The 12,371-nt window shown below is 39.9% G+C and overlaps 1 protein-coding gene across 1 annotated transcript in view; it reads right to left on the bottom strand.

Moving 5' to 3' along the window:
* SMPD3 (sphingomyelin phosphodiesterase 3) overlaps nucleotides 1-11,277 on the bottom strand; it is a 94,356-nt gene extending 83,079 nt beyond the window's left edge. The window contains exon 1 of the mRNA XM_051629080.1: nucleotides 11,231-11,277. The gene's annotated coding sequence lies outside the window, so the exon portion shown is untranslated. The remainder of the gene's footprint in view (nucleotides 1-11,230) is intronic.
* Nucleotides 11,278-12,371: the final 1,094 nt, after the last annotated feature.

The raw sequence follows: 12,371 nt of genomic DNA, 5'->3' as shown, positions 1-12,371 counted from the left end.
GATCAATTTTCATGAGACCTCAGGGCACCTCCCTATGCATGCAAAACTGTTCAATTTGAAAAACTGTTCTTCCTGCTACTCCCACTCCTGTACATTTAAGTCACTCTCTTTCCAAGAATATGTTCTGGCCAAATTTCCCAGGGTTTATTTTTATGAATGTGAAGAGTGGGGAATTGTACTAAAAGTATTCTTAAGCATATGGAAACTTGATTGCAATTATTAGGTGGGTCTCAAGATACAAGTATAGCACCTGACTGATACAAATGTCCACAATCTTACTGATAGTAAATCTGTAACTGTGAGAAACTTAAGCTCTGTGGAAACTACTTTTTTCTGGATAGATGGACTTTAATCAGGGTGGGGGGTGTCACCATTCCTAGCTTCTGACACTGTTTTTCATATTGAATACCTTGAGCTAGCTTTTTGCAAATGAGTTCTAGGTGATAGATTTATCTTTCAGTGCTTATGTCTATCAAGCATTTTCTATACTCGCTTGTGAAATCACTTTCACATCTCTGAACTGCTGCTGGTTTTTTCAGGTAATGCTTGACCTTTAATCATTCCATTGTCTCTTTGCTGTTGCACTGATGCTTAAATGTCAGGGTTGGGGCCTTCTACACTGTCTGCAGTTCAGCACATTCATCCATATTTTTATAGAAACTGTTGAAATAGCTTGATTCCTCTCACTTTGCTTATGTGCCTGGCAGCAGTTCCTTCATGGGTATGGCTGTTGTTTTTCCTCTCTACTGAATGTTCTAGTTCTTGCAGTGTCAGTTCCTTCAACAGCCATCTGTCCTGCTGGCTCACTCACTATCTTAACAGGTCTCCTTCTCAGACTAGATGCAAGTCCTCGTGAGTATGCCATCAGCTGTTAATTTTTTATTCAGAAGCTTTTAAAACAATTGTTGCTGCACACAAACATCCTATATTTCAATTATCTCAGTCCTTGGCTCTTACAGTTGCTTTTTTCAGCCTCCTTGTTTTTTCTGTGTTCTTTCATAACTTGTCTGTCTATCACTTAAATTACTCTAAAAATCAGGAAAAGACATTTCTTCAGTTTGACAACCTACCTTGCCCCTGAATTCTTTCTGGAAAATGCATGTCTGAATGTGAGGAAAGTCTAATCCAGTTCTGTTTGTAGCTTCCCAGTCACTATTCCTTAAAATATCTGAAAGAGGCATCTAAATACTTTCAGATACTACATAAGTCAGGTAGTAACTCCTGAGAAATTGAAGACTGATAACTTTTGTCAAGAAGTTAAATAACATTTTTTTTTTTTTTAGCAGTGTCAGTGTTACAGATAGGATAGATTGTTGTGTGGTTCAGGGGCTGACATATTGCTAAACAATCTAGCAATCTTTTTGATGAAAAGTTCTATTTGCTTGAAAGCCAGTCAGGCCTGGATGCAAAATTGCTTTATGAAGCCCCAGGTGTATAGTAATCCCTATTATTGTAGCAGGTTGTTTTATTTTCATACCCTGTAACTGTTTTATAACCTGCCAATAGCTAAAGTTCATCTAGATGGCGTCTAGAGCATTATAAACCACTACTTGGTCTTAATGCAGTTTTCAGGGGTAGAAATTAATCACACAGATAATAACTTGAATAGAGGCATGTAAGATTTTTTAATTATTATTTATTTATTTTTGTAATGTGTGCTCATAAGCCTTTGTCAGACTCTGTCCCCCTTTCCTAGACAAATAAAAATACTGTTTATTGCTAGTGCCAATTAGTCAGCCAAGCTTCTGTAACTGGCAGCTGCCCTCATGAAGAAGGCCCCAGGAGTTTGAAACTCTTGAGACACTGATTTGCATATTAGATGTTACTGTTTGCCATCTTCTAAGGGTCTTTCATACATGTTGTTTCTTAATGACAAAGAACACTGAGTATGTTTACAGCAGGTAGCTAATAACTAGTAAGCTGGATTTTATTTCCCTGCTGTACTTATGACCTCCAGGATAAATTTAAACCTGTCTTTTAATATCTCTAGTAGGGACTTCCCATGCAAGGACGGTTTGTTTCCAAACTAAACCGCTGCAGCTTAAAAAGCTGTTCACTCATTGTGGTGATATAACAGGGTAAAGGTATGGTCATAATAAATTAGTCTGTTCTTGGGTAGGAAGTTAAAGTTGTATTACTACATTGGTAATAAAACATATGCTACTTTAATGATTACAGTAGAACAGAAAAGCTTGTAGTCTTACTGAAAGCTACAGCGTCTTAATGGCATTGCCTGGGCCTTTTTTTTGCAGTCCTGGTGCATAGAAAATGAAAACAGTGAAGTAAGACAGCACTGCGAGAGTGTAAATTATTATATTTCAGGCAAGTCAGCTTCCTGTCCCCAGTATGTGACTCCAGTAGGAAGGTGGCATAGTACTAGTATTTGAGGCTGCAGAAGCTGTCTCCAAAACCCTATTAAGTGAGGTTCTTAAGAGTGGTCATGACAAGCCTTTTGATTAAGTATGGCCATGAGAGGCAGATGAATTTGAAAATGTCCAGAAGTCTGCAACTGTCAACTTTTTCCTTTCATTAAGGGAAGCTGCAGATATCTTATGCTAAAAAGGGCAAGTAGTCAAACCCAAGAAAGCTGTACACAGAAGCTTGTGTGCTACAATTTATCTTCCCTCCCTGTTACTATGGTGTATTCTGGGTTCAAGCTAAGCATTATTGCATTAATATTAAGGAATGTCATCATTGTTAGGTGAACACACTGCCTGTGTTAATTTACTGTGCTGAAAATAATAGGTAAACTCACTGCAGAAGAATAAAACTATTCTCTAGAGTGCGATTGGAAGGGTATTTTAAGAGCAGACAAAATCTACTTAGATGCTAGGCTAGAAGAAGCTAGCTGCTACTTAACATCCTTTTAACTAAAAGGAATATCTCAATTCCCTCTGAGGAAAAATATACAAAAAAAAAAAAAAAATTAGGCCTCACAAGATTTCAGTACTCTGTGCTTTAAATAATCTCGGTTACCAAAGGGAATTACTGCTAAAAACCAGTCCAGATTTGAAGCAATATAGTTAAAGAAGTGTGAGGCAAATTAAAAATTTAACTTTTGCACTAAGCTAATAAAATATTTCCATCATGGAACATACAGAGGCTTTAGCTTCATCATAGTTTTTGCATAATTTTAATAAAATGTAAAAATATTTAATACAATCTGAATAAAACACACTTCCAGTTGCCAAGACATGTTCATCTGCAACATCGTAAAGTAATACAAACATCACTGTGTAGAGCTTATTCATCTTTTTCATACTTTCTAAAACAAGGCAGACTGTCCCTCTTACTTATAATGGGTTCTATAAGTTAGATTAAGTAACTTTCTATATTCTGTAAAAATTAATTATACAATACAACTTAAGTTGCAGTGCAGAAGTAAAGACTGCATATAGGTAAGTTCTGAATGGAGAAATCTGGAGCTGGGCCCAAAAGCATTGTCAGAAGTAGCTCTTCAGTGGCAGGTTGTTAAATTAGAGCTGTCATCTCTGCTTGACATAGAGTTAATTTGCTGCCTTTCCATGGCTGAAGCTGTTTAGTGTTTTTTCCATTTGTCAGGAGTTTCCTAGCCCTTATGCGAAAAAACCACATAGATTTGAAAATGAGATTGCATAGAGGAAAGCTTTCTTTGTGGGTGTGTTATGAAACCCTTTCTGAGAATTATAGGTAGCTGCTGGGAGACCACCAGGTGTAAAAGCAAATGGATGTAATGGAAGCAGTGATTTACTATAACTAAGTAAATTTAAAATAAATCTTTTTGCCCTCTTTGGCGTGACACTTGAAACTTGCTTGTGTGAGAGAAAATAGTGGGAAAAATAATAGTCAAAAGTATTAAGACCTGAGGAGAATGATTGACCTGAATGGGAGTCTATGTGGAGTGGGCTTTTTTCTTTTTTTCTTTTAGGACTGGGCTTAGGATTTTCTTTCTGAGAAAGTTTAGTGTGCAAAATCTGCAAGGCTAATGTATAAACTAAACTTGTAGGACCTTAGCGTTGGGAAATAATGGAATCAAGCATTGTATCAGCTGGCACAGATGAACTCTTCATATTTCTTGTAAGTTACTAGCATAAACTGTCTTGGCAAGTCAAAACAGCAAATATATGAAGTAATGCTTATTTTGTGCTGAGCCAGTGATCTGGTCAGGTAGTGTTCTGCACTTAGAGATTGACTCTTGTGTTCCATAGCCTTTGTTTCCAGGACCAAAACACAGGCTAATGTAATGAGATGTGTGCATTAGTAGCCTGTGTGTCAGACTTTCAGTGAAGGTTTGCCTGTTCAATAAAGATTTAGCTGTGCCTGTACCTTTTCTCCTTATGTACCTTGGATATATCACTGTTTTGCTTGGGAAGACATAAAGAGGGGAATACTCAGCTTAAGCTAGAGGTTTTGAGAAGTAATCAGAAGGCTGGCTTTTAAAAAGTTGCAATTATCTATTTCTGTCACTCATGTTATTTAAAAATTAATAGTTTAACAAGGAAGCTGAAATGACAAATTCAGGGCCTTCTCTCGGTGAATAAAAATAATTGTATACCCAAGATATGCCCATCCATTTATGGCAGCATACAACTGGAACTAGGTCTACCACTCTTTGGTAGCCAACTTCTCATTCTTCATTTCCATTGTACATTGTTCTTTCAAAGGAGTGCTTATCATATAGCTGATACCCTGGCAGCAACTAGAATAATATGCATAATTTCACCTTATCAGGACAGGCTTTCTTTAGTAATTTTTCCACCTTTGGTGTGGGAGTAAGAATAGATTCTCCAGGACTAGAAACAATGAAGTGCTATTTTTAGACTATACAGGCAAGGCAACGCAGAAGTCAAGATGACATGTTTGAAGGGTACATGCAGCTTAAAAGTTAAAACATTATAAAGTTTTAAGTTTCATCATGCCAAGTAATTATGGGCACTAATTGTCAGGGTCTCTTCCTCCCTTTCTCTCTCAAAGAAGCACCAAGGAATTTCAATATGGATTTTATCCTTTCTCCTCCCTCAGGAGGACAAGAGAACACAAACTTCTCTCTACCCTCTGAATAGATTTACTAACATATCCCAGCCCACGCAGAATTAATAAAATTAACAAGGTTCTTATCTTTCTTCATTGATCTCTGCCTGTTCTTTAGCTTGGATAATACTCCTGTCTGTGTTGTGGTTTCTAGACTCCTTACCTTTTCCATCTGCTTGTAGGGTCATCAGTGGAGTTCAGCTTTGAGCTGTATGAAGCACTTCTATAGAAGAAGCTATGAAATGCTGATCTCCCATCTGTATTGCAGTACAGATTTCAGAGAAGTAACTGTGCTGAAGAATCAGGACCTTATTAGTTTTTCTTCCAGTCTGTGATATTGCAAGTATTTCAGGGCACACTCACTATTTTAATGTATCTTCTCTTTACTTGGCATTTCTCACTGAGACAGAATTTTTCATCATTTTCAATATCAGTGGCAGTTCTCCTTAGCAGCCTATATGGAAAGCTACAACCCCATAACTGATAACTACTAAATTGTTTAAAATATTACCTCTTCCCAGGCAGGTTAAACACTGCCTTTTCTCCATCCAGTAACTGTTTGGTAAAGAAAGAAAACAAAGTTGTACAATGTCCTAAGGGGAGTGGTCATGAATCTTTCTGCTAGCCTCTTTGTAGTTACCTAAAGAAGTCTGCAGATTTTTACCTTTTTCCAACATGGCTTTGTCAACGTTTGACTAAGTGAAGGAATAAAATTACTATTTAACTCTTCTTTTGAGAGAGGGGAGGTTAAACAAGACATCCTGCATAAAAGTCAATGGCTTCTGTTGTACTTGAAGCACAGTATGGGTGGGAAAGAACAAAAAAAAACCCCAAACCTCCGTTGAAGGAAAACTCTTAATCAAATGTTAGCTTAGTTAGAAATAGTCAAGAGGGACAGATGGAATCCTGTGATTCTCTTCTCCTTGGGTCAGTTTTTAAAATATATTAAAAACTTGTGTGCTTTTGAGTGGCAGATATGGTTTGTCACTTTAGAGGTTATTTTTACTATTGTTAATACTGAAATAGATTGTGCTTGAGTTACAGTAATTGACAGAAGTCTTAAGTACCACGGAGAAAATACTTGTCTTGCATTTATTATCTCAGCTTTCTGATTTAAGGAGCTGTATGCAATAAAACTTTGAAATTATGTAACAGTAATAGAATCCTGTGCAAGTTGATTTCTTTTAGCTGGCAAAGGAGTTGGGGGTGGTGTGAATGTATAGCAAACACATGTTAAACTTTTTCCTTAAATGTATTCTTTAAGACAGTATTCAGCTACCCAGAGCAGTGCCTAGAATGTGCTCTCTGTGATTTGCACTGAACTCAGTGTATCTTGTGGTGTTTTTCCCATGAGACAGTGATACAAGTCTATGCCTTGATGTACTTCATATTTAAACCAGAACTTTGCAGCTCATGTTGTCTAATTGGAACCCATTCTCTGGGAACGTATTTCTGGAGTAAACATCCTCTTGATGATCTGAAGAATATGCATTTTTGAATGATCTTAAAACTCAACTGAGTTGATAAATCTTGTTTTAATTCTGTAGTTCAGCTATGCCATAGGTCACATGCTGGTTTCTAAAGTGCACATTTCAACAGATGCTGTGGAAACATTAACAAAGGGGAACTTTATTAATAATTTTCCATATTTTCAAGATGTCAGTTTAATGTTTATCTGCTCTGTATTTGTGATGCTGAAATTTTAATGTGCTTCCAATGCAAAGATGCCAAACCAGGTCACCAGAGCTCTCTAACTGCAGATGTGAGAAGTGAGACAAGTCCCTATCTACAGGCATAAAGCTAAGTGGACAGGCAGAGGCTAAAGTTGTAATTAGGGGGATTTTGGTTAGAGATGGCTCTTTTAAAATGTCTGTGAAATCTTGGATCCAAGTCTAAAGATGACTATAACAATCTGAAAATGAAGCTAATGGAAATACTGTCTGTTTCAGAAATTTTAAATAACTTGGTGTGTGTGTTTCATACGGAATACCTAATATGGCTAATATTTGCAAACTTTGGCAAGTTGCATTTTTTGAGGACAGGTAGCAAGAGGTTTAAATTATGAAACTGTACCTTTCTAAGCTGAAGAATGACAGAATAGTTTTTTTGCAGTTCTCACAGATACTAGTCCAGGCACATCAACTGTACTATTGGTAGAATAGCAAGTGAGTGAAGAATACAAACTACAAAGTAGCATTTAACCTGAAGCCTAGTAGGCCAGCAGGCTGAGGGAATAATCATCACACAAAGAGAACAGCAGGTATGCTGCCCAGGTATCCACTCCTATTGAAGAGACTGGGGTCAGCTCACACAGAGGGATTTATTTTTCTTCTTTATATGACTTGGAGCACAAGACTCAAGACTGAGACATTTCTCAGTTTCCCTCACCTTTATGAAGATTTTCTATGATCATGAAGTTGCTTGCTCCTGCTCTGACTTAGCAGATGCTTTGCTGGTCACTTTATTAAGGTATGGCAGCATTCTGCTTGCTTTTAGACTAAAACCTGAGTGATCCTGACAGTGTAGCCATCAAAGGGCAGTATTTGCATTTCTAAGTCAGAAATTACTAAAAATCTGTTGAGTTCCCAGTGGATAAATACAACCTTATGTGCAGGGCTTATCTTCTACCCCATCTTCCTTCCCTTCTTCCCCCCATCCCAAGAACTAGAAACAAAGTTAAGAGTAATACTTAATCAAGGAGCTTGTATTCTTTGCAATTCTACATAGATACTTTCCCCAAACTACATATTTATGAGAAACTAGTAGTTCAAGGCAAAATAAAATGGAACTGAATATTTGTGCACAAATCTTTGTCAGCATTGTATTGTCAGCTCAAATTATGGACCATTCCTGTTTACAACAATGGCACAATTCCACCATAGTCTAACGTTTTCTCAGTTTTTACAGTGAGTTTGACCTGCAATACATTTTAAGTACATTATTATAGCAGTCATGCTTGGAGAGTAGCTATAATTTTCTTCTGGTTTCTCATGAGTGTTGCGGAGAGCTTGCTACAAATGCTTAAAATATATAGTTAGGGATTTGCAAGTTAAGAATTACAGCTTCAAAAATTACTGAGACTGTTACATGTTACTTGAAGCAAGTCACTGGGATTCCTCCTTTTAAGTTAGGAGGCCCTCTCTTGTAAGAGGAAGCAGTTCAGTAACTGCTTATTGCCTTGTGCATATAATACAATCTTTGAAGGGTGGACTTGGGAGTATAATACTAGTAATTTAAAAACATTTCTGGGATCAGTAAAGTCTGCTTATATTTAATGCCAAGCATTGCTAGATTTCAAGGAGAAAATTGGCATGCCACAATACTTTTTTCTCTCTCTTTTTAGAGTTGTAGAAAATACATAGGCCATGTCAGCCACAATCCCAGGAACAGAATGGCATATTGAAAGATTTTTTTGGTAATACAGAGTAATTTGGTTCTTCTTCATAAAAGTATGTCTTGTCATGCTCTCTCTTACAGATACGGTAAAAGCACTAGTCTTTGCTTTTCAATACCATATGTGGATTTTTTTTTTTTTAACTGTAGAATAGTTGTAAAGATTATGCATATAAGGGTTTTTATTTTATTCTTTAAAAAACCCCACAACTTACTGTGTTGCTGCACAGTGTGATCATAACGGTGGCTCTAATCTTAAAAAATATTTCCAGGTCAGTTTTTTGTGCAAGTCTTTTTGAAAAATAGACTTTTACTTAACTGTAATGGAAATATTTCCATGACTTCAGCAGTCTACTATAGAAGTTAAAATAAACATTTCCACAAAGAGATTGCAACTTGAGATTTACTGTAGTGTGCTGAATGCATGGCAAATGGACAGGGAAAATTGCAGTGGATCCTGCATCAGGAAAATACTGCTTGTTTCTTGCCCAGGCTGACATGTAAGTAATTAGCATAGATGTTATATTTGCAACAGCCTGTAGTGTAAACAATGTCAGGGTAACAGAAGGGTCATTTTAAAAATCTTTTGGAAAGATCAGAACATTGGCTTTATTAAAAGCATGCTGCAGTAGCTTCATTAGCACAAAGCAGCTTTGTCTTTGTCCTAACTGACCAGGTAAAAATATGAATGTGGCAGCACAGTCTCGCTTTATGAATTATGGCAATCTTAGGGGTGTGGTCAGAGCATACTGCTTAGCTCTTCTGGTATTTTAGTGGCTTCTCAAGGGCTATTGCAGGCAGCAGCAACTGAAAATATACAACTGAAATGTCTACAGTGCCTTTCTGGTATTAAGTCTCTTTAATTCCTACCCAAAAATGAGTACATATTTTAAGGTTTAACAGTGTCCTTTTAAATTAGAAGCAAACTGCCATGGTGTGATATTCAGATTGGGTTAGGCAGTGTATGCTATGGTTACCATCACTAAACAGAGCTAGATCTGTTAAGATCAAAATGGTTGACTTGTCACTCTATAGTAATTGTTCCCTGTGGAAAAAATTCAATAGCAGCTTAAATCACACATAGCTGATCACATGCTCTGAGGCTTCTATGGTGCAGAGACTAAAAGGCAGAGGTAGGGAGGAGCTGTGCCAGGAAATCTTTTAATTCTACTGGGGGGGCTGGGGGGGGAGGGCAGGGAGCTTGTCTTGCATACAGTCATATGCACAAATTGATTTTTAATGTTACTGTAATGTGCTATTGTAATTGTTAACTCAATTCCTAAAAGGGTACTTTTAAGGGCTTGATTTTATGTCCCTGCATGTCCAAGGTCCCCACTGGAAGGAGAGTTTTCGGGTGTGCAATGACTGTGAGATGGTAACAAATCTGTTGAGCTTCTTTTTTATACAGTAAAACACCAAAACTGTTAAACTGCAGCCCGTGTAATTGAATGCATGCTATGAATGCATGCTATCATGGAAATTAATTACATACATGAACCTTCAAATCATTAGTACAAAAAAACCTCAAGCCTATGCAATATGAGAAGTACCAAGTTTCTATCCAGACTGGAGAATCTTTGACATGGGAACTGATGCAAGTCCCATTAGCTTGTTTTTAAACACCTCCTGTACTGATCCCAGCAATTGCCTTTCTGGGCTCTTTTTCTGATTTAATACGTTACTTAGTACCAGGGGGAACCTTATACACAAATTCTTTCTTGAGACAGGCCAGAAGTGAAGTGTTGAGAGTATGCTAATTAGACTGCATTTGATTTTTCTAAAGGAACCAATCTTAGTTTGATTCTTCATTTTTTTTTGCCAAAATCAGCATAGAAACTGCAAGTTCCTGCTCTGGCTGCATGCAGTTGCCTAGATTAAACTTTTCTCACTATCTACACCCAAGAAAAGTGCTGGATTTCTGTTTTGCCAGCCTCCCACTTTCTATGCCACTCTAGGAAATTATAAGTCAACCTGTATTACTAATACCCACAAAAAAGTTCATCCACAGCCTACTCTATCTACAGTAAAACACAGGGTCTTTTGATAGCTGAGGAATACTCGCCAATCCTTTGACAAAAGAAGCTACTACACATAAAAGCGGTTAAGAACACTTGCTGCTTGATTATGCATGTTTAATATGTTTGCTCAATTCCCTGTTCGTCACCCAGCACTAAGAGGAAGCCTGAAGCATCAGGCATAGCAGCACAATGCATGTCTGTAAATGACTTCATGTAAGATATAACTTGTCATTTGGCCTTAAATACAGTGGAATTTTTTTCCTCCCTTTTCTGACAACTATTCACAGAAATGCTGTGCATGCTACTTTGTCTCTAACCGTCTGCTACTTGTCCTAGCTCTTTGTTTGGGCTAGTAATTCACAGAGAAATAAGTAAGAAATTACTGCTGTGCAGGATCTATACAAGCACTACAGCTAAGGAGGGTACTCTAGGAAACCATTTTGCAGTCTTGACTATAGCACTACGTTACCTGTCTGACAAACACATGACTTCTAGAGCAAATTAATATCTGTAGGTGTTTGGGGTTTTTTCCTACATATAACTAAGCCCAGATATTTGCAGCTAACGAGCCATCCCTCTGTTCTCTTCCCTTCTCCACCCCCCGGAAATTAAAATAACGAAACTACTTCAAAAGCATATGCACTGCGCCGCTTTGTTCCCCGTGGTCCACCTCGCGGTGCTCGCTCCCCGCCAGACAACTGACGTCTCCGATCAGCCTCCGGCTCTCGAGTGGGCAAAAGCCCCTCCAGCCGGGCCCCACAGGCAGCTCAGAGAGGAGGGGATGTCATGCAGGGAGGGAGAGGCTTTACCTGCCGCGTTCCCCCGCGGAGCCAGGAGCGCCTGTAGCTGCTGCATCCACGCCGGGGCGCGGTGGAAGGGCGGGCGGGCGGGCGCTCAGAGCGCCTGGCGGAGGCGGCTGAGCGCTGGAGCCATCGCCGCGGTGGGAAGGGAGCGCCTCCAAAGGGAGCCCCGCCGGAGCCTCCGTGAGCCGGGGGGAGACTCAGCACCTGGGCGCTGAACAGCTCCACGGAGCGCCACAGGCGGGGCCGGCGCCGCGCTCCCCGCCCCTGGGCGCGGGTGGGCCGCGCCGCCTCCTGCCGCCGCCCCGCCCCGCTGCCGCCGCAGGCGGGGACCCGGCCCGGGGGTGGCGGCCGAGCTCGACGGGCAGGAGTGACCACACTTCCCAGCCGCCCCCGCGGAGGGAGCAGGTGGTGTTGCCTCCCGGGGCAGCCGGGAGTTGTAGTCCTGGGCCGTGCCACCCGCCGGACGCCGTGAGGGGCCCTGGTTCCCGGCCCGCCGGGCACCCGCCGCCTTGAGCCCCGACCCCGGTGTAGCCCCGTGCCCGATTTCCCGGTGCCTGAGGGGACAGCGCTCGGCCGGTCGCCGTGGCGGGGCTGCCCCTCGCGGGCGTGTTGTCAGGCGGGTCGCTGAGCTTTCGTGGAGACTTCTCAAGATGTTTGACCGTTCTGTTTTATTTTCTTGTTTCCTTGGTTGGTGGGGTTTTTTTTTAACAAAAAGCTAGAGTACAGCAATTCTTCCATGGTTTTAGGGACTTCTTTGGGGGGGGGGGGGGAGGGAAAAAAGTAATAGTTCTTTGTGGGATTTGAGAAAGTCCTGAAAGCTGTGCTCCCTCCCACCAGGATCCAGAAATCAAAAGATACATGAAACCAACTAAGCAGGGTCAGAACTCTGCCTTGCTAATCAAAAAGCACAGCATTACAAAAATGGTAGCAAAACCACTATAATCCAGCTGCTGGATTTCAGAAAGGCATCTCTATACCAATGGGTGTACAGAGTTCTTCAGACAGTTATAAATCTTTTTTGTGAATCAGGATGTGTTATTAGTTAACTTAACAATGAACTACTACAGTGTTTCCAAATAGATTTCTATTTACTTGCTCGTCAAAAGAAAAAGTAATTGCTCAGTGTGGTTTCAATTAGAATCCTATT

The sequence above is a fragment of the Apus apus genome, chromosome 11, assembly GCF_020740795.1.
Source record: "Apus apus isolate bApuApu2 chromosome 11, bApuApu2.pri.cur, whole genome shotgun sequence".
Lineage (NCBI taxonomy): Eukaryota > Metazoa > Chordata > Aves > Apodiformes > Apodidae > Apus > Apus apus.
Note: the sequence above shows the minus strand (reverse complement) of the source record. Positions and strands in the feature narration are given on the sequence as shown.